The following is a 22,200-nucleotide window of genomic DNA, read 5'->3' on the forward strand; positions in this document are numbered from 1 at the left end:
CTTGTGCTAAACCCAATTGAGCCCACCTCCTGTAGCCCTTAGGGTGTGGAGGTGGTCTGCATTGAGCTTGACCAGGATCCAGCACTGGATGGTGCACAAAAAAAGTTTGTCATACAATGTCTGGAGATGGTGCTTTATAACAACTATTTTGATTTTCAGGATGTGTTACCTGCAGCTGCGGGGTATGACAATGGGGTCCAATGTGGCCCCATCCTATGCGAACATTTTCATGAACAGATTTGAAGAGCAGTATGTTTACACTAACAGGTGGTTCATGAAATATTGTTTAAGATGGTTTAGTTTTATCAATGATGTGTTCGCACTACGGATGGGGCCACAGTGGACCCTTGGGGAGTTTGTACAGGATATGAACTCCTTATTGGCATGCATAAAATTTATGGCACATGATAGCCAGGAGGACAACTCTTTCCTAGATACTAGGGTTTCAAAATGTGGTAGGGTGTTATCCACTGATCTGTATGTGAAACCCATTGACAGGAACACTCTATTATATTTTGACTCCTTTCACCCATTACAGGTTAAAAAGTCACTGCTTAAGTCACAATTTAGTAGGGTTAAACGCATTTCGAGTGATGGAAAACTGTTGGGTGGAAGACTTGACGAAATGCAAGAAAAATTCAGGGAGAGATAATCTCTTACAAAAACAATGGGAGGAGGTAGAGCTTCCAGGGAGAACAAATATATGAAAAGGCTGACAGCAAGGACACACAGATCATATTCCCTTTGTTTCAAGATTTAATGTACTAAGCAACCAGGTGGCTAACATAATAAGGAAACATTGGGTTATTACACTTGTGCAACAGATTTCGCCATTTATGCAATAAAATGCCTGTGCGGGTTAATGTATGTGGGCCAGACGAGTTGCCCATTGGAGAACGTATCAGGGAACATAAATCGGCTGTACGGACAAAAAATGTGGAACAAGCAGTTGCTTCTCATTTTGTGGAAAAGAGTCACAGGATTCAGCAGTTAAAATATCAGATTATAGACCATGCACCCAGATTGCGACGAGGGGATGACCGGACCAAAGGGCTCCTAAGCAAAGAAGCCATGTGGATTGGAAGATTAGAAACCCTTACTCCTTAGAGATTAAATAGAGAATACGATCTACAAGCTATTTTCCGGGTGTAACTGTTTTTAATTGTTTTTAAACTCACTGGGGTTCATTTATCAACACTGGGCAAATTTGCCCGTGGGCAGTAACCCATAGCAACCAATCAGTGCTTTGCTTTTTCCAAGCAGCTGCAAGTAGAACAATGAATGCAACAATTTGATTGGTTGCCATGTGTAACAGCCCATGGCAAATTTGCCCAGTGTTGATAAATGACCCCCACTGGCTTACAGATATCTATACAGAAGTTGAGCTAACTTGTGTTGTTCAACCGTTTAAGAGTTAACGGGATATCCCCTTGCGACAATGTAACAAACCTGTTGAAAATTGTAACTGATTGGTAACAATTAGCCAGCAGATGGCACAATATGTTTCTGTATAAAAAGCTTTATTGTTGAGTGTGTGGTAAGCTTGAATGCTCTGTGTAGTCTGAAACATTGCTTATCCATGTCCTGCCAGGGTTCCTAATAAAGTCATTTTTATTTAAGAAAAGAATTATGGTGCTGTACTTCACCCAATTGATGTAAGAGGATTGGAAGGTGGCCATTCAGGGTATGTGCACCAGGACCCACTGATATAAGTTTTGTGAGCTGATTCTACCAACCAAGCCCTTACAACCATATCCACCTTCCTTCTGTAATGTGTAAATATTCTTTTATATAGTTTTTAACCTGTATATTTGATGTACTTTTCTTCCTTGGATAAACCAATCACTTATGTACTAAGCACTCTGATTGGCTATCCAAAACTCTGATTGTTGTTTTTTCATTTAAATATCACTGGTTGTACAGAATTTCCCTAGCCTATGACTAAGTGCCCCTGAGGCACGAAACATGTAAGGCCACCCTCTGAGATGTTCCTTTTTGCGCAATAAAACTTTTAATTTGCATCTATTTTGTAGTGAAGTCCAGTTCTTGTGCCAGCTTACCACTGAATTGTACTGAATTCTACATGTCTGATACTACTCCTATCCTGGAGTTATATTTGAGAAACTTAGAGCATTTAATCAATTTGCTTTCACAATGCTAGTATATGCAATGCATTTAGATTTGTGTCACTTCTCTAAATCACCCAAATCTATGTTAAAAGGATAAAGATAAGGTACATTTTCAACACTACACATTTCAATTTGAATGTTTTACAAATCACTATGTGTTCCATCAGTGTAGTTATCCATAGTGATTATCCTTTATGCTGCTTGCAGTATTTTATTTGTGCTAGGAATGAATCTGGCAGCTCCTGTGCATAACAAGAGTGCCCCCTCCGAAGAGTATATGTGCTCTGACAGTTATATAGCTTGAATTGGGAAAAAGGATCTAGACATTTGCTGTCCAATGGACCTTTATAAATGAATTTTACCCAACACTGATTTTATAGTGATTATATAAATCTGCCAGTGGCATAACAATATATTTCATATTTGATTTGATAGTTCATTTGTATCCACTGATACTGTATGTCATCGTTTTATTCTGCATCATTTTGGATTGATGTTTAGATAAAAAACACAAAGTTCAATAAGGTTTTTACCTGTCACTTCTCAACAAAAATGACACTTAGGGGCACATTTACTAAGGGTCAAAGTTAATTCGAAGTGAATTTTCGAATTCAAAAACTTCGAATTTCAAAGTAATTTTGGGTACTTCAACCATCAATAGGCCAAAATTCGATTTGAATTGAAAAAACTTAGAATATTTGAACCATTCGAAAATCAATTAGTTTAGCACTTCGAATTGCGACCCTTAGTAAATGTTAAAGGGCATAACACATTCTGAAAAATAAAATCCATTTTAACATGATGGTCTAGAAATGCAATCCTACTTATGAAACACTAATGACTGATTTCAAAGACTTCGGTACTATTCACAAGTAAATCTGTCCTGTTTTGCTTTGCTGAAAAATGAACGAAAAGGGGAACATTTGTAAAACATTGGAAATTCATATAATGCCGCAATGTGCGTATTTCATGCCAACTTTATTTTCACGCAAAATACATTGAAGTATATGGCCATTTTATCTGCACAATATACATTAAAGTCAAAATTTCAGTCATCAGCACTCAGCACATTAAATAATGGGAACATTATGTACAATATAGAAACCCACTGCCTTTCTTCCAGCCTAACCAAACATGCTAAATTGATGTTGGCAGGTCTAAGCACAGTACATATATCTGGTATATATACAGAATCAATTTAATGACTTGTTCCATTACCTTAGAAATAACAATTTCAGGATTTTCTTTGCAATTAATTAGATAGATTAATAACTCAAGATCAATTTAAATAGAAAACATTCTACAGCATTTTGTACTCATTACCTCTGGTTCACTAAGCCAATACCAGCCAATCAGATGTCTGATTTTATTTTACTTTTTGTTTTTAAACTAATTTAAGGAAGCTGTATTAGATGGCAAAACAATTTGGATATGGTTTGTATGAACCATTTTGGGAAAATTTGATACAATTTTGATGTTAACTATACTGGTGTATAGTAGCAAATGTTGTCTATTGTATTTGTACGGTATTTTTATTTTTCAAAGATGTTTCTCTCCAACAAGCATTGTAGGAATAGTGGCTGTTTAAAAGATATTTTTGAAGCAGTTATCAGTAGGAATGCACTGAATCCACTATTTGGGATTCGGCCAAATCCATGAATCCTTCATGAAAGATTTGACCAAATACCGAACAGAATCCGAATCCTAATTTGCATATGCAAATTAGAGGAGAGGAAGGAAAATGTGGGGAAACAATATTTTACTTCCTTGTTTTGTGATGAAAAGTCATGTGATTTCCCTTCCCACTCCTAATTTGCATATGCAAATTAGGATTTGGATTCAGTTCCACCAGGCACAAGGATTCCGAATCCGAATCCTTCTTAAAAAGGCTGAATCCTGAACCGAATCCTGGATTCTGTACATACCTAGTTATCAGTAACATAATTATCCTCTTCCAGTCCCAGAAGCAAGATCAGGCCCAGATTCGTGGAAAGGCCACCTAGGCCTGGGCCTAGGGCGGCAGGATTTTAGGGGGGTGGCATGCTGCCCAACCACACCCACATTGGTTCAAAAACACTGGGGATGCACTGGAGATAAAATAATTTTTTTAATTTCCCATGCTCCAATCCCCATTGCTCCAGTCCAGATGATGAAAATTTGCACGAATAAACTGGAGGGGACAGGGGCGACGAATGGCAGTGGGCCTAGGGGCGCCCACTATGTAAATCTGGCCCTGTGCTAGATGTGTACATGAACCCTGTTCACCACTACACATCCAGAAGCACATTTTCTTTAACACATTTACAAAAGTGTGGCCTCTGGCAGGACCTGAGGAAGCGACCCCCCTGCTCTCCCAGCAGTTATATCACTGGCAGTTCTTTTAGATATAAAATAAAAGCTATTTTGTTTAGATCAGAATAGTCAGGGTGAACATCATTCTTCTGAGAAACAAACAAGTGTAAAAAAAAGAGCTGGTTCCTTATCTCATATACTGTACCTGCAGCCTTAATTTAACATCCGCTTCTAGAATATTCTTGCACTAACAATCTAATCCTAATTTTTAGTTCAAAGTATCTGTACAAATCCATGGTACAATAATAATGTTTCAATTTACAGTTTTCAGTGAAGTCTTGTATTATAGTCAATATATATTTGCACAGTTTCAGGATAACATAAAAAGACAAGTAATAAGCTTGATATATCGATCTGGGTTTTGGAGCTATACACACTCCAAACGACTTGAGAGAGAATATATTCTGAATTATTGCCACATTTAGCCTGGAAATTGTAACCTCTTGATTGGAATGAATTAATAACAGATCATGCACAAAATCTGCAGCTTTATGTTCTGTGGCAATTGCTTTCATTCTGTTTATAAATGGATTTTTCAGCAGTCACATCTGCTATGTAGTGGCACATTAAAGTATGCACCCTTATATTTTCATTTGAAATGGTTGGCATCAAGAAACACTGGTTACCTTTGTCAAAGGTCTGGTGAGCCATTGGTGATTGGCAAACTTTAGTTGACTGGAGATTTGGACTACCATACAGCACACAGTCCAGACATCCTGGCCCACCCTGCAACCACAGTGTCTGCTGTATTGCAGTTGCACCACTGGTTGCACTAGTGTAAAATCTGAGTTTTGTGGACTGGAAATTTTGTCACCTCACTGAGAGAATTTGATCATTAAGAGAGTCCAGAGAGCTGGATAGACAGATATTTTATGATTTGTTTCCTAAAATCTGCAACCTGTATTGATTTTAGGGCATATGAAATACCTTCAGGATACCAAAATCCCATTAATTTATACTATAAAATGTTTTCCTCAAAGATTATGTTCTGATGCATTAGCAGTATTTTCAGGATAAAGAAAATCACCCAAATAACTTTTATAATAGAGATTGTGCTGAGACAGAGTTTTTCTTAATAAGGAAAGAGAGACAAAGCTATGTTTAGATCACCCAGGATGAAAACATTTAAAATGAGTACATACTGTTTTGAAGATGTTCTTCTAGCATCATAAGTAGCTTCCATGATGTGTAAGATATTATTTTAATATTTTATTTTTGAATACTCCAACTAATGTATACCCGATATGAAGATGCCCTGATTAATCATTACACATGAGAGGACCTGCAGAACTAAGGAAAACCAAGCAGGTCAAGTTGATTGAATGATTACATCGAAAAGTAATGTTGGCCAAGATATCCTTAATTAATAACAATATCCTATATGGGCAAAGAAATGTTTTCCACCACTTCTTGTTGATTTGTTTTTTAAGAAACATGAAAAACTGCTCATAGTGGGGGTCATTTATCAACACTGGGCACATTTGCACATGGGCTGTAACCAATTTCAATCAATAAAACAATCAGATTGCTGCATTCATTGTTCTACTTTCAGCTGGTTTTAAAAAGATAATCACTGATTGGTTGTTATAGGCAACAGCCCATGGGCAACTTTGCCCAGTGTTGATAAATCAGCTCCAATGTCCTATAAATGAAAAAAAAAGATTGGAATATTCTCATTCAGTAATACAAATGCTGAAGTTAAACAATATGCAGTATGTATATATATGTATATATATATATATATATATATATATATATATATATATATATATATATATATATATATATATATATATATATATATAAATATATATATATTGTAGGATATGGGCATCAAAAGGGCCCAATATTGTGTGTATTTTACCAGCATTAGGCTGGTGAAGTATAAACTCCAGGGAAAAGTCTGTGTGGCTGCAGCAAGTAATGCTGTTTAATTCTATTCTGGCTTAGGAAAAGCTGGATAGTGGGTCCTTGGAGTGAATGGAAGAGAGCAGGGTGGGCTTCCATTCCTTGATTCAGTAAGGGTTTTCAGCTGCCAAGCTAGAGGCAGTTAACTAATTAAGCTACAGGTGAGCTGTGGTTAAAAGGAGGTGTGGAGCAACACCTCAGGGCTTCTTCCCCTGGATATCTCCTGGAGCTGGAGGAGGGTGTGGGGGCCATGTAAGGATCTTCTTGAGTTAAGGAAGGTTAGTTACATAGTTAAATTGGGTTGAAAAAAGACAAAGTCCATCAAGTTCAACCCCTCCAAATGAAAACCCAGCAGCCATACACACACCCCTACCTACTTTTAATTAAAATTCTATATACCCATACCTATACTAACTATAGAGTTTAGTATCACAATAGCCTTTGATATTATGTCTGTCCAAAAAATCATCCAAGCCATTATTAAAGGCATTAACTGAATCAGCCATCACATCACCCGGCAGTGCATTCCACAACCTCACTGTCCTGACTGTGAAGAACCCTCTACGTTGCTTCAAATGAAAGTTCTTTTCTTCTAGTCTAAAGGGGTGGCCTCTGGTACGGTGATCCACTTTATGGGTAAAAAGGTCCCCTGCCATTTGTCTATAATGTCCTCTAATGTACTTGTAAAGTGTAATCATGTCCCCTCGCAAGCGCCTTTTTTCCAGAGAAAACAAACCCATCTTGACAGTCTACCCTCATAATTTAAGTCTTCCGTCCCTCTAACCAATTTAGTTGCACGTCTCTGCCCTCTCTCCAGCTCATATATATCCCTCTTAAGGACTGGAGTCCAAAACTGAACTGCATACTCCAGATGAGGCCTTACCAGGGACCTATAAAGAGGCATAATTATGTTTTCATCCCTTGAGTTAATGCCCTTTTTTATGCAAGACAGAACTTTATTTGCTTTAGTAGCCACAGAATGACACTGCCCAGAATTAGACAACGTGTTCTCTACAAAGACCCCTAGATCCTTTTCATTTAAGGAAACTCCCAACACATTGCCATTTAGTGTATAACTTGCATTTATATTATTTTTGCCAAAGTGCATAACCTTGCATTTATCAACATTGAACCTCATTTTCCAGTTTGCTGCCCAGTTTTCCAGTTTAGACAAATCACTTTGCAAAGTGGCAGCATCCTGCATGGAACCTATAGTTCTGCACAATTTAGTATCATCTGCAAAAATAGAAACAGTACTTTCAATGCCCACCTCCAGGTCATTAATAAACAAGTTGAAAAGCAAGGGACCTAGTACAGAGCCCTGCGGTACTCCACTAACAACACTGGTCCAATTAGAAAATGTTCCATTTACCACCACTCTTTGTAGTCTATCTTTTAGCCAGTTCTCTATCCAGGTACAAATACTATGTTCCAGGCCAACATTCCTTAATTTAACCAGTAACCTTTTGTGTGGCACTGTATCAAATGCTTTAGCAAAGTCTAAGTAAATAACATCCACTGCCATCCCAGAATCGAGGTCTCTACTTACATTCTCATAAAAAGAAATTAAGTTAGTCTGGCAAGATCTATTACGCATAAAACCATGCTGGCACAAACTCATAGTATTATGATTTGCTATGAAGTCCAGTATCTTATCCTTTATTAACGCTTCGAAAAGTTTCCTACCACTGACGTCAGACTAACTGGCCTATAGTTTTGAGGCTGAGAACGGGATCCTTTTTTGAATAGAGGCACCACATTAGCAATTCGCCAGTCTCTCGGCACTGTGCCAGATCTCAATGAATCCTGAAAAATTAAGTAAAGAGGTTTGGCAATCACAGAGCTAAGCTCGCTAATTACCCTGGGATGAATACCATCTGGTATTACTAGATGTATTACTAGTTGTATTACTAGAATTGCCTGTGTGTAGCTGGGAAGGAGAGTGATTCCCTGCTGACCTGTGACTGGAGAGGAAAAGAGAAACCCCTCCCAGGAGACAAGTGTGTCTTGAGTGTGCCCAGAGAGGATTCTGGGATTTGCGGTCCACCCAAAAGCCAGTGAGGGCTAAGGAAACCGTGAGTTACAGTTAACACCAGTGAGGGTGTGAATTAGGACTGTTAATGCTTATGTGAAGCTAATGTTATCCCCAATGTGAAGCCAGTGGGCTGAAGATTTGTGTTTGTGCCAAATAAAAGTCAGCAAAGCTGCATTTAAACTTAAAGGCGGTGTCAGTCTCCATTCTCTGTGCTGAAAACTGGGCCGGGGCCTTAGTAGAGATCGCAGTCGCAGGTCTTAGAAGAAATAAGTGAACTTTTATTTAGTGGACAATCGCTGACATTTCGGCCTTTCTCAAAGTAAAAAAATTGTTCAAATAACAGAATAAATACCAAGTGTGCGGGAAAAACAAAAAGGCAACCGAAAGCAGGGGGAAGTGACGTGAGAGAAACATCATCAGTGACGACATAACAATGCATAACAGGACAAAAATTTTTTGTGTTAGACGAAAAATACAGTAAAAATCTGAAGTAGACAATAGTAGTGAAATAATAAACAATAAGAATAATTAAAACTCATGAGAATAGGTATATTGGGTATAGCCGCAGTTGCCACGATCTGAGAACTTCTAAGTGGTTACTTACAGCTGTAACATTCACAACAATCTATCTAATTGCTCTTGGGACAGGACAATGTATCGAAACAGACAAGTATCAATTAAGGATCATGAACAAGAAGGGAAAAGGAGACGCTATGTCACACGATGTACTAGTACGATAGTGGATGCGCCAGATCAAAGCTAAATAGTGGGGGTCAAGATTGAAGACAGAGAGAACGAGGGAAAACATAGGTGAGAGGAAAAGCATAAATGGAAACGAAAAGTAAAATGGAGAACTATAGGTTACCAAATAAACACCAATGAGTGAACCAAAATTTAGTGGATAAGCTAGGTGGACAGTCATGATGAAGCGTAAAAGAGAATTAAAGAATGAAGACTGAAAATAAAAAATGAAAATAAAAAATGAAAAATAAAAAATATTAAAAATAAAATGAAGACTAGAAAAATGTATCAATTGGTGGAGAAACAACTGTATATATTGCTACTCAATCAAAATGGCACGAGAGCAGACATACTGTATGTGCGTAAAGATGGTAAGGCAATGCAAACTCTGAGACATATGCCCATATGTGGTAGGAAGAGCAAAATATAGCGAGGTAATGACGTTTTTAATACAGTGTCATCAGGCAAGTGTCACATCCTGCGGCATTGTGTCACTCATCATAGAGCTCGCTCTCACTTAGCTCAGGTAAGTTCAGAAGCTGTGTCACTTCCAGTTTGCGGTCCCTACGAGTGGTTGAAAACACCGTGGTATATAGCATCAGAAGTCCATGTCGCATGCGATCAGTCAAAGCAGAATATCCACCTCTGATTAACAGTCAGGTTCATGTTACAGGTAACGAATCTAGTGGTATAGGGGTCATTCGATGTCGGCACTCACCAAACAATCTTGTTGACCATGACAGATGCATAACAAGGCTATCTGTTTCAGCTTAATCTTTCAATGTGTGGGAATCCACATAACTTCGTGTGGACATCGCCGTGTATTGACAGTTTAATCCTTCAACGGTGGATCGCCCTGTCATTTCTGTTCAATATTTCAAGGGTGGATCGCTCTTGGATGTGGCAACCCTCGTGACCTTGTTTGCCGGTTCGAATCGGTGCTCGGTGTCTTAACAGTTTATTCTTTCAAGGATGGGTCGCCGTGTCTTTGCTATTCAATATTTCAGGGTTGGATCGCTGATAGATCGCTGTTAGATGTGGCAACCCTCGTGACAACATTTGCTGGTTCGGATCTGAGTCCTTCGATGCCTCAACCTACCTAGAAATCACAGAGGTAACACCATGTGGGGTAGTCGGACAAGGCTTGTGTCCATTATCATTAATCATATGGTGCTGTGATTCAATTAACAGTTATTAGGAAATTGTGAACCCCAGGAAGATGATTCATGTACATATCCATAGAGGTACATAGGAGTTTGCAACTGAACTCGAGTAGAATCATATCAGGGATATGAATACAAAGTAGAGAAAATTTGAAAAAATTTGAAAAAATAAAAAAAATACAAAATAAAAAATAAAATAAAATAAAAATAGAAATAGAAAGAGGAGATCAAACAAATGGTTATTGGTAAGGTACTTCGAAGAAATATAGTATGAGAACTTGAAAATAAAGAACAATAGACTAATTCAGAAAAAAGTACTATAGACCAGTTCAGAGAAAGAAAGTACGGTGAAATAACATAAAAAGAAAATATAAATAAAATAGGGAAGATAAAGAGAATACAAAATTGCATAGTACATGAAAATGAAAACCAATGTCCCACGTGAAGCGTTGGTGAAATAGAAATAAAAGGGGAAGATCAGTGGATCAAAACTTACATAGAAAAAGAGCAGAAGAGATAAGAAACTGTAAGGGGTTAAGTTCATTAAATAAAGGGAAGCAACTGCGGCTACATGTATAGGTTATTGGGACATTGCAACTAATGTTAACATTCTCTAGAAATACTATAATTAATAAAAGACAAAGGAAATAATCAAGTCAATACACAACCTTGGTGAAAATCATAATTAGAGGTATACAATATTAACTGGGCTAACCAGGGAGCTTAATCAAAGGTTCACTTAAATATGTTACAATGTACAGACAACCGGGACTTTCGTCCAGTGCCTCCCTCACCCAGATGTAAGGGTTTTTCTATGAACAAAGTAGAACGGTTTAACACAATTGTCTATGCTGTTAAGGGCTTTACTTAAATATGAATGGGGAGTAAGAAATTAATTCATTGAGTCCATTTGGGCCTAAGGTGTTGAGTCGGTGGATCCATCGCAATTCTCTTTATAGTAAAATCTTCTCACGGTTGCCTCCTCGGGTCGGTTGGGGTATGTGATCGATCAGCATACAGCGCATGCTCGCCAAAGTATGTCTGTGGAGTAGAAAGTGGGTTGCTACAGGTGTATCAGTCTTCCCTGTTTCAAGCACTACTCTGATCGCAGACCGATGATTAGCCGTTCGTTCACGAAATGTGGGCACAGTCTTCCCAATGTATAGAAGCCCACAAGGACACTTGATGAAATAGATGAGGAATCTAGAGGTGCATGTCATTTTGTAATTGATGTTAATGGGTTTGCCCGAATGAGGGTGGTTGAAAGTGGATCCTGTCATCATGTTGTTACAAGTGGTACATGACGGACATTTGAAGCAACCCTTTTTATCGGTGTTGAGCCAAGTCGAGGTGATCGCATTCAGATAGCAATGGTTAGGGTCCGTCTTAACAAGAAGGTCTCTCAAGCTCCTGCCTCTCCTATAGGCAATATGTTTGCTCCTAAAAATGGGTGGAAGTGTCGTGTCCCTTTCTAGGACCGTCCAATGATCTTGAATGGCACGTATAAGGGATTTTTTGGCAGGGGTATATGTGGTCAGGAAGACAAGTCTCTCTTTATCTGTATCCTTTTTGGTGTCGACAACCTTTTGCAGAAGATCATGTTGTGTATGTAGTAAGGCTTTTTACAAGCGAGGAGTTCCTTGAGTTGGTAACCCCTCAGTGTCAATCTGGTAACAAGATCATCAAGTTGTGAATATAATTGTGTTTGATCTGAGTTCTTTCTCACCATGCGTATCATCTGAGAAAATGGAACGCTACTTTTGGTGTGTGGTGGATGACAGGAAGTAAAGTGTTGCAACATGTTCCGATCGGTCGGCTTCCTAAAAGTAGCGCTGTTAATCCCTTTGTCAGTCAGCGTTAAGGACAGGTCGAGGAAGGAAATATGGCTGTCATGGATGGAAGCTGTGAATCGTATGGTTGATGGAAGAGAGTTTAATTCATTGATCATTGTTGTGAATTGGTCAGTGGGACCTGTCCATAATAGAAATAGATCGTCAATGAAGCGATACAATTTATAGATGGAATGTCCGTATTTAGATAGAATATGTTGCGCTTAGTGATGGGCGAATTTGCGCCGGCGCCCGTTTATGACGTCGGCGCCCGTTTTTGACGATGGCGTCTGTTTTTCGGAAACAAAATTTTTTGGACGTGGGCAAACTTTTGCGGGCGTTTCGCGAATTTATTCGCTGGCGGCGAATCACGCTAATTCGCCGCGAATTTGCGTCTGGCGAATAAATTCGCCCATCACTAGTTGCGTTTCATATCTGGCCATAAACAGATTGGCGAATACCGGCGCCACACTACATCCCATACTGGTCCCATTTGTTTGCAGATAGTATGAAAGTTCAAACTTAAAATAGTTAAGTGTGAGGCATAATCGGAGGAGATGTATTAAAAATTCTATTGGCGGTCTTTTGGGGTCGGGATGTGCAATTAGGAAGTCCTTAACTATCTCAATCCCCTCGTCAGTAGGTATGACTGTGTAGAGTGAAGGCACATCCATGGTGGCAAGTTTAGTCATCCTAGGAAATGGGGATGCCTGCTGCAGTTTAGTCAGAAAATCACTAGAGTCTTTGATATATGTCGGCATCTGCTGCATAATCGGTTGAAGGTAGGGGTCGATGAAGATAGCTAAAGGCTGTAATAGGGAATCACTCACACTGACAATCGGTCGTCCTGGTGGTGGTATCACACCCTTGTGAATCTTCGGTAATGTATATATTATGTGGCAAATAGGAAACTCTTGTTTCACACACATATAGGGTAAAATATTAATTTTTAAAGGGGAAAAACTAAAATTTTTAGAGGGAAAAAATACTTTTGCGTTTTTTTTAGATTTATCATAATCCAAGAAGTTGTGTTTTTCCAGGGTCAAATCAAAAAAGTTACACAATTTTAAAATAACTCCCATAATGTGTATATTTATCACACATGTGGAGGCAGATTTACCTAGGGTCGAATATCGAGGGTTAATTAACCCTCGATATTCGACTGCCGAATGTAAATCCTTCGACTTCGAATATCGAAGTAGAAGGATTTACCGCAAATAGTTCGATCGAATGATCGAACGAAAAATCATTCAATCGAATGATTAAATCCTTCTAATCTATCGATCAAACAAATTTTCTTCGACCAAAAAATTGCTAGGAAGTCTATCGGAACCTTCCCCATAGGCTAACATTGCACCTCGGTAGGTTTTAGGTGGTGAAGTAGGAGGCCAAAGTTTTTTTTAAAGAGAGAGTACTTTGATTATCGAATGGTCGAATATTCATCGATTTTTAGTTTGAATCATTCGAGTCGAAGTAGCCAATTCGATGGTCGAAGTAGCCAAACAAATTATTCGAAATTCAAAGTTTTTTTTATTCTATTCATTCATTCGAGCTAAGTAAATGGGCCCCATACAGTATTAATTACACTGATAACAGGGCTTATTTGTCCCCCCACAGTTATTGGGTCAAATCTTTCTGCCAGCGTCGGAATTGTCGCCAGTGTGAAAAAAACTTGGCGACAAATTTTTGCCGCAAATTTGCAAATGTATTCGCCGGCAGCGAAACGTGGAAATTCGTAGCGCATTCGTGCCTGCCGAATAAGTTCGCCCATCACTGGGTTTGGGCTTTATCCCCACATGCTTCCCTGATCTATTTTATTGAATTTTTAAATTCATTAGAAGAATGTTACTAATGTGCTTTACTGTTAAGAAACAGGAAGGTAATGGCATGATAGTACATAGAAGTTAGTTACCTAGAGATTTTCTAATAACACCCCACATCGCCCAATAGTTTTAGAGATGGGCTCAGCATTACAGCTATTATCTCAGTATGTTGAGTAGTACGGAAGTTACCCCAATGTCTGGAAGACACTACTGATTTTTTGATATGTTTGTCTAAATTTGGCACCATGAAACAAGATTGTATTCTATGTAGTGTCTACAGTATATGCGCCCCCTTTATACTTTTATCTTACATGAAAAAGGGATGTTATACATTTTAATTGAAAATATACCACATGCAAAGATTTACTTCCTTCTAGAACTGGTTGTATTGGATACCACCATCTCTATGAACCATTAAACAGAAATTAACTCTTCAAAATCCCCAGTACAATGACAAATATTGTTGTGTGGACAATATTTTTATGATATGGGAATCATCTGAGGATGAGCTTGAAATTTTTTTGACTTTTCTTAATACCCAATAAATAATTAAATTTACAACTGAAAAAAGAGAAAAGGCACAGGCTAAACAGCAGATAACAGATAAGCAATGTAGGATACAATTGGATCAATAATAACTTATCTGTTATCTACTGTGTATCCTGCGCTTGAATGGCTGTCTCCATGATTACACTGCAGCTTGTTTATATAAACTATAGTTGTGTTTCTGAAGAAACACACCAGTTTTACCTGTGCGGGGCAGCAGTACATTATATTGTCATGACTTGAAAACACTTTACATTTTTGGTGTTACTGTTCCTTTAATACTACAGAGTCAAGAGTAGCAAAGTTTTTTTTTTGCCAGGCATGGATTTGCGGCTTATTTTTTATAATACTATGGCTAAAAATTTGCCACGACCAAAAAGTCACCAAGACAAAAAAGTCGTCATAAGCAAAAGTGCCGAATGATTTTTATTGTGAGAAAAAATTGATTTTAATGCATTTGGAAAAAAAAGTCGTTGAGACAAGATATTTGTTACAAGCAAAAAAGGCCATTGACTTTGGAGTGAGAAAAAAAAGTTGCAAATGTAAAAAACTGTTGCACGTAAAAAATGTTGTCGACTTTTGACTTTAATACCAATTTTTTGCTGATTTCCAAATGTTTTAGCAGTTTCACAAATTTTTCAGTATGTGAAACGGGACAGATTTGTTCATTACTAGCCAAAAGAAATGAACAAGGCCTAGAGCCTAAAATACTTTCTGTAACTTATGTAACTAATGTTGTTGATTTTGCTATATGCTAATGTCAATGGAAACTTGTGTTTCCATCTGGTTACATCCTTGAATATATATATATATATATATATATATATATATATATATATATATATATATATATATATATATATATATATATATATATATATATATATATATATATATATATATATATATATATATATATATATATATATATATATATATATATATATATATAGAAAGTGTAATGGATCAAACACTCCCACGCTGCGATTCATCAAATCACCCAGGTGCTATCCAATCCAATTGTCAGATATTTAGAATTGTTCAAAAGATCTGGATGCACACTGGGATTTTTAGAGAAATAAAAATTTTACTTTTATTTAATGCATAGTTAAAAGAAAACAGGCCAACATTTCGGTCCCCATCTTGGACCTGGTCCAAGATGGGGAACGAAATGTTGGCCTATTTTCTTTAAATCCAGATCTTTTGAACAATTCTATATATATTGTAAGATATGGGTGTCTAAAGGGCACTATAATGTGTATTTCACCAGCATTAAGCTGGTGAAATCAAAACTCCAGGGGTGCTGTGGTGCTGCATCAAATTAAGCTGTGGAAATTCTGAACTGGCTTGGTAAAAGCTGTATTAAGGGTCCCTGGAGTGGATGGAAGAGAGCAGGGTGGGCTTCCATCACTTGCTCCATGTAAGGGTTTTGCAGCTGCCAAGCTAAAGGCAGTTAGAGTTAATTAAGGATAGTTAAAAGGAGGTGTGGAGCAACACCTCAGTGCTGCTGCTTCCTGATAGAGACCTCCTAGAGTGAAGGAGGGTGAGGGGCCACATGTGCTTGTGAGCACCAGGGAATAAGAGTGATTCCCCTGAGTTGGAGAGAGCTCCAATAGTCTGGAGAGAGGACAAGAGAAACCACTCCCAGGAGACAAGAGTGTCTCAAGTGTGCCCAGAGAGGATTCTGGGATGTGTGGTCCGCTTAAGGCCATTGAGGGCTAAACTCAACTGTGAGTAAAGTGAACACCAGTGAGGGTGCGAAGCGGGACTGTTATTGCTATGATGTGAAGCATATGTGATTCCCCATGTGAAGCCAGTGGGCTGAAGATTTTGTGTTTTTTGCAAATAAAAGCCAGCAAAGCGCCAATTTGAACTCTTTAAGGTGGTCAGTCTCCATTTATGTGCTGAAATCTGTGCCGGGGCCTTGGGTTTCACTACCGGAAGCTCACATAATATATATACATATATAATTGAATACAACCAGATGTAGGGAATGCACTGATAATTTACTATGTATTTACGATACACTGTAATGCTAAAAATCATACTATTTTCACTATGGGCCAGAGTTATTATGTGGTGTAAAAAGTGGCAGAAAAATGTGTAAAAACCAGAATTACGCTATAGGAGTCTTCCCTTGTCCGCTCTCTCTTTCTTTTTAAGCACCATATCCGAACGTCTAGTGTCATGGACACAGTGACAGTGTCAAGGCTAGGTAGATCATATATGCATGAATAGGTATGAATCTGCATTTTATCCTGGTCTGGACACCAGGAAAAATAAGAAATTCAGAAAGGTTGGCAGTAGGAAAAGTTAAAAACGTTGTGTACCCCAGTACTGTTTAATAGATTAAGTTAATATCTGAAGAACTGTAATTAGTTGTAAAGTGACTGAGAATAAAGATTCAAAGTGTATCTGTTATAAGCATGTGGACCTCCAGTTTATTCAGTTGCTTACTATCCTCTTACATCTAAGTCATTCTTGCAATACAAGAAGGAGTGCCTTTTGCCATAAGGTGCTTTGGGCTGTCCTGCTCTTAACACCTTCCTAACTTGTATTAAGTAGGGGTCTCCTTTATGCCAGAGGGAAAAACAGCAGAACACAATTAGGATTGAATCATCCATATGTGCAAGTACCAAGTGTATTGCTCCCTTAGTACTCCAGCACTGTCAACCTTTGAAGCTTGACTGTAGGGGGGATTTATTATGCGTGAGTATGCCACCAAAAGGTTTTTAATGCACACAACATCTCTGAAACCATACATTACCTACTGTGCATGCACACATTGCTCCACTGAAGTCACATGCGCACATCAGTAATGGGAGACTGGGAGACAGAGCCCAAAATATGGTAACTCCTGAAAAAATAGAGGGGTTGACAACTCTGCAGTTGCTCTGCATCATAATTTATCAAAAGAACATCTGCTTTATTCACTATATAAAAAGACAGACACAGAGGGACTGGTGCAAGCATGCGCTAATTATTGTTTAAGGGAAGTATTTTTTCCCCATTGGATACGACCCAGAGCCTGAATGTACAGAAATGAAAATGCCTGAAAGAGAATCAATATAGTAATTGTTTCTATATACCTGAAATCTGATTGTTGGCTTTTAATTAGACAACTTGCGTCTATCTGAGGTAGAAATGTAAGCAGACAGAATACTGAAACATTCTGCCAAGCAGAACTGGTTAAAGCTGCCAGATGCATTTAGATGGCAACATTGTGATATTGCTTATGTCATAGTTTAGAAAAAAAATACACTAAATATTTAATAATTTGACCACTGCTTTGCCTATACAGAAGAATCAATTAACACATTTAGGGGTCTATTTATAAAGCCTCAAATTTTAAAGGTGAAAAAAACTAAAATGATCCAAGACTTCTTATGCTGGATTTCATATGCTCTGAAAATGCTAAAAATCTGAATCGAAAACCTGTGGAAATCATGTCAATGGCAGATGGTACATTTAACATCTGGAACATGTTTTTTTGCCTTGATTCTCAATAGTTTTTGACTGTTTGATGCTGGTTTTGGTTTGATAATCTGATAAATTTGAGTTTTCTGGACTACAATTAAAAGAAGTTGCAAAATTTAAATTGTCTGATGATTTTGTTCAGTTTCTGCACAGACACATTTTGATCCAAATTGAGAACTTTGGAGAACTTTATGAGAGTTTAGTAACTCTTTTGTGGTTTTAGTAATTGGCCTCATAGTGTTGTAAAACTACAGGCTGTGATCTTGAATGTAATTTTGATACAGTTTAGTCTTTAGTACTCTCAAATTAGGGTTATTACCCATCTGTTAACATATAACCAACTGCACAGAATTTACAGGTCACCTGTGATGACACACAACTCACGGGGCACCTTCTAAAAACAAAAACAAATCACACTGATCTGGGGGGGTTTCATGTATTGAGGGTAACTCACATTTTCCCCTGTAGAAAGGAAGCAGACCCAGGCCCTGGGGCTTAATCTGTAGTAAACCTCACTGCATGTAACATTATTTTGAGGAGGCCTCCAACTGCATTTGCACACATTACGGGACAGCTTTATTAAGTGTCAATTCAAAATTCAAATTTGAAATTTCAGAATTTATTTTAATGGTCAAAGCTGTCAAATTTGACTAGGGAATTATCCAAACTAAATTTAATTTTAATTCGATTTTCGAGATATATCATGCTCTGGCCCTTTAAGAAATTGAATTAGACTATTCACCTAAAACTTGCCAAATTGCTGTATAAGTCAATGGGAGTGGTCCAGTAAGCAATTTGAAGATGTTTGCAGCCTTCCTGGCATTCAAGTTTTCTGGTTGTTTAAATTTGTTCAAGTTTTTTCAATTCGATTTTATTAGTAAATTTCTGTAATTTGAATTTCTAAGTCAATCAAATTTAAGGGAGTTTTTAAAAAAAACTCCCTTAAAACATGAATTCAAAATTTGACCCTTGATAAATGTGCCTCTACATGTCACTCTTTCATAGATTGGAGCAAGGTGCTAGTGGTTCCTTATCCTTTCACTGCCAGCAGTTTTGGTCACTTGCAAACTTTTATTGCCAGACAGTTTTTGAACATATTGTTTCAATAACTTTAATTTTAGGGACCTTTTCTGGAGTGGATATTTCCCAAAAAAATGATCATAGGTGGAGGGTGATTTTTTTTGTTTGGTGGCCAAGTCTTAATCTTAAAAGGCATATTTATCAAGAGTCAAATTTCGAATTGGAAAAAGGTCGAAATTCAAATTCAAAAAGACCAACCGAAATTAAGTTGAAGTTTTTTTTTTTATGATGGAATAGGTCCGTATTTGGCCGAATTCGAATAGATGGAATAGCGCATTCAATTGAACTTGATTAGAATTTTTTCCCTTAAAAAAAACTTCGATTTTTCAAAGTCCACCTATTGACTAGGTTCCAAGTGGTCCCCCATGGGCTAAAACAGCAGTTAGTCAGGTTTTAGATGGTGAATGGTTGAAGTCAAATTTTTAAAGAGACAGTACATGATAAATTGCAAATTCTAATCTAATTTGGACTATTCCCTAGTCAAAGTACACAAAAGAATAGCTCGAAATTTGACCTTGACCTTTGATAAATCCGCCCTGAATGTTTAGAAGAATTAACTGAGGAAGGATGGAGTCAGAGATAAATGAGTCTAAATGAGTTGTAGTTATTGTTTTTGAATTATTGAGGTTTAGAGTTTTGTGCCATTTGCTTCAAGGGTTTGAAATCATTTCCATTGGTGTCTGATGGGCACAGTTACAGGGCAAGCAACAATCACTGACAGGCAGATAGCTAGTGTATGCTGGCAAACTAAGTCTATGTTATACTGAGAAGCAGCTGGCACTACGTTATAGAACCCACCATCCAGAAGGCTTGGGTCCTGGTTTTTTTTTGGATAAGTGATGTTCCCATAATTGGATATCCATACCTTAAGTCTACTAAAAAATAATTTAAATATTAATTAAACCTAATAGGTTTGTTTTGTATCCGATAAGAATTCAGTATATCTTAGTTGACATCAAGTATAAAGTGTAATTTTATTATTACAGAGAAAAAGGGAAAATTATTTTAAACTGTAATCATTTCCTTAAAATGGGCTCAATGGGAGATGACCTTCCCTTAATTGTAGCTTTCTAGAAAACAGGTTTCTGGATAGGTATCATACACATTTTACACAGTAATAGTCAATGGGTACAGTACTAAATATAATAATAGTTAGCAAGTACTAGTGCCCACTAAAACATTATGTTGTTCCTATGTACTTTTTTATTACTTGCCTAATATTTCTATATTGTCTTCTGTTAATTTCCACTGTCTTTTTGTCTTTTTATCTTATTCCAGCATATTTTATTTTTTGTGCTTTTCTTACCTATTTCTTATTCCCAGTCTCCATAACTTCCTCTGACCCAGTTTCTTCCTCTTCTTTTGGCTCTTTTTAATTTTCTCTACCCTACCCACTGTCTCATCTTCCCCATAGTTTCTATTTTCACACTCCAGGAGCTGCATATGTAGGTAAATGGCTCTTTGATTTTTTTGATTATTTAGTTGGCCAGCAAAAATGCTGAGCACAACTTTCCCTTGTTTGTTATTTGATAGTAAAAGTACTACTCATTTAAAATATTCATTGTGCTGCCAAGTGTCTATAAACATGTGTAGTGATTCTTATAATCATTTACATATAAATTAAATACTGTAAATTTCTTATGTCAAGACAAAGGGGGTTATCAATGGTCAAATTTTAGAGTAATGTGATTTTTTTTAAACTCTAATAAATTAGATTTTATTGAATGGTACACTGTTATTTATAAAAAAATGTGTAAGCCTAAAATTCGATTGAATAGTCCTAAATTAATTTGAATCAAATTTTCCCCTGAAAAAAAAAACCAGATTTTGTTCACGTCAATTGTTTTTTGATGTACAATATTTTTTGGAGTCTATGGGGTGTCATTTTCGAAGCAAAACTTTGGCTCATCTTTGGCAAAACTTTGGCTCATCACTACTACATTGATTTCTACATGGATTCGGAAGGTGGAGGAATCGTCAAAGTAGAACTGCTTCCAGGGTCGAGGTGTGATAAATCTTACATTCAAATTTGTGTTGGTGGTTTTAAATTAGAATTGAGTTTTGACCAAAAAAAATTCAAATTCAATTTTACCATTAGTAAATCTATCCCCTTTATTACATCATTTTCAGTCCTTGTGAGATAAACCAAACACAGTTATGGCATAGATGCCAATGAACAAATCTTGGAAAGTATATGAATAACCACAATCATTATAACTGAATAAGAACTTGGATAAGCCACATGGAGTTGTAGATGGTATTAGATCTCTAAGCAAATAATAGTAGAATGCTAACTTCATGATCTGGATTGTGTAAAGGAAAGTCTTGTTAAAGGTATGACATCTCAAGCAAACACACATTTGCACAATTGTTATGAATTTCTGTCTATTCTCTATTCAGAGCAATGAGTATAACAGTTAGACGTAGAATACCTTAATCTTTATCTGATCCATTTTATTCACTTTTAAACTGTTTTTCTCTTCCCCAGAGATAGTGTTATATGAATTGCCATTACTTTACATTGCCAGGAAAATGCTAATAATAAAAAAGGAGCAGAAAGTTCTCATGATATTTCATCAAATATAAATTTGCATAAAGTAATATCAGAGCAGACTCTAGGGAATCTGTTCTACCATTTTTATTCAGTGAAAAAACGAAAAGCACTACATTTTATCCTTATAAAATATAGTTATATATTGGGAGTCTTCTCTAGGCTGTACATTTACAGTGGATGACAGAAAAGGGATGAAGAAATCAGATCGTTACAGTTAAAGTTCCCCTTACCACATGGATTTATCAGTAGCACAAAGATGAATTCCATAGCTTCGCTGCATTTCTCATAATATCTCACAACTTCATTTGATTTAAAGTATTACTATTATATTTACCTCTCCAGAGTTTTGTATTTTATGTAAAATATAGTTATACAAGTTCAACAATCCCTGTATCACCAAGCATAGCTCATAACACACAGCTCTTTTCAAAGTAGTTAATACACAATACCAATAACATTTTGGGCCCTGTAAACAGGGTCTTTATCAGAAGAACAACAAAAATTAGCAGTCAACAAGAATAACATCAAAAATGCATATGCATAACTCTTGCTATGAAGAGAGA

General features: G+C 37.1%; 1 protein-coding gene across 3 annotated transcripts in view; it reads right to left on the reverse strand.

The window, feature by feature from the left end:
• cdh12.S (cadherin 12, type 2 (N-cadherin 2) S homeolog) overlaps positions 1-22,200 on the reverse strand; it is a 435,062-nt gene that overhangs the window by 225,157 nt on the left and 187,705 nt on the right. The gene's annotated exons all lie outside the window — the stretch shown is intronic.

Source organism: Xenopus laevis, chromosome 6S (assembly GCF_017654675.1).
Source record: "Xenopus laevis strain J_2021 chromosome 6S, Xenopus_laevis_v10.1, whole genome shotgun sequence".
NCBI classification, from domain to species: Eukaryota; Metazoa; Chordata; class Amphibia; order Anura; family Pipidae; genus Xenopus; species Xenopus laevis.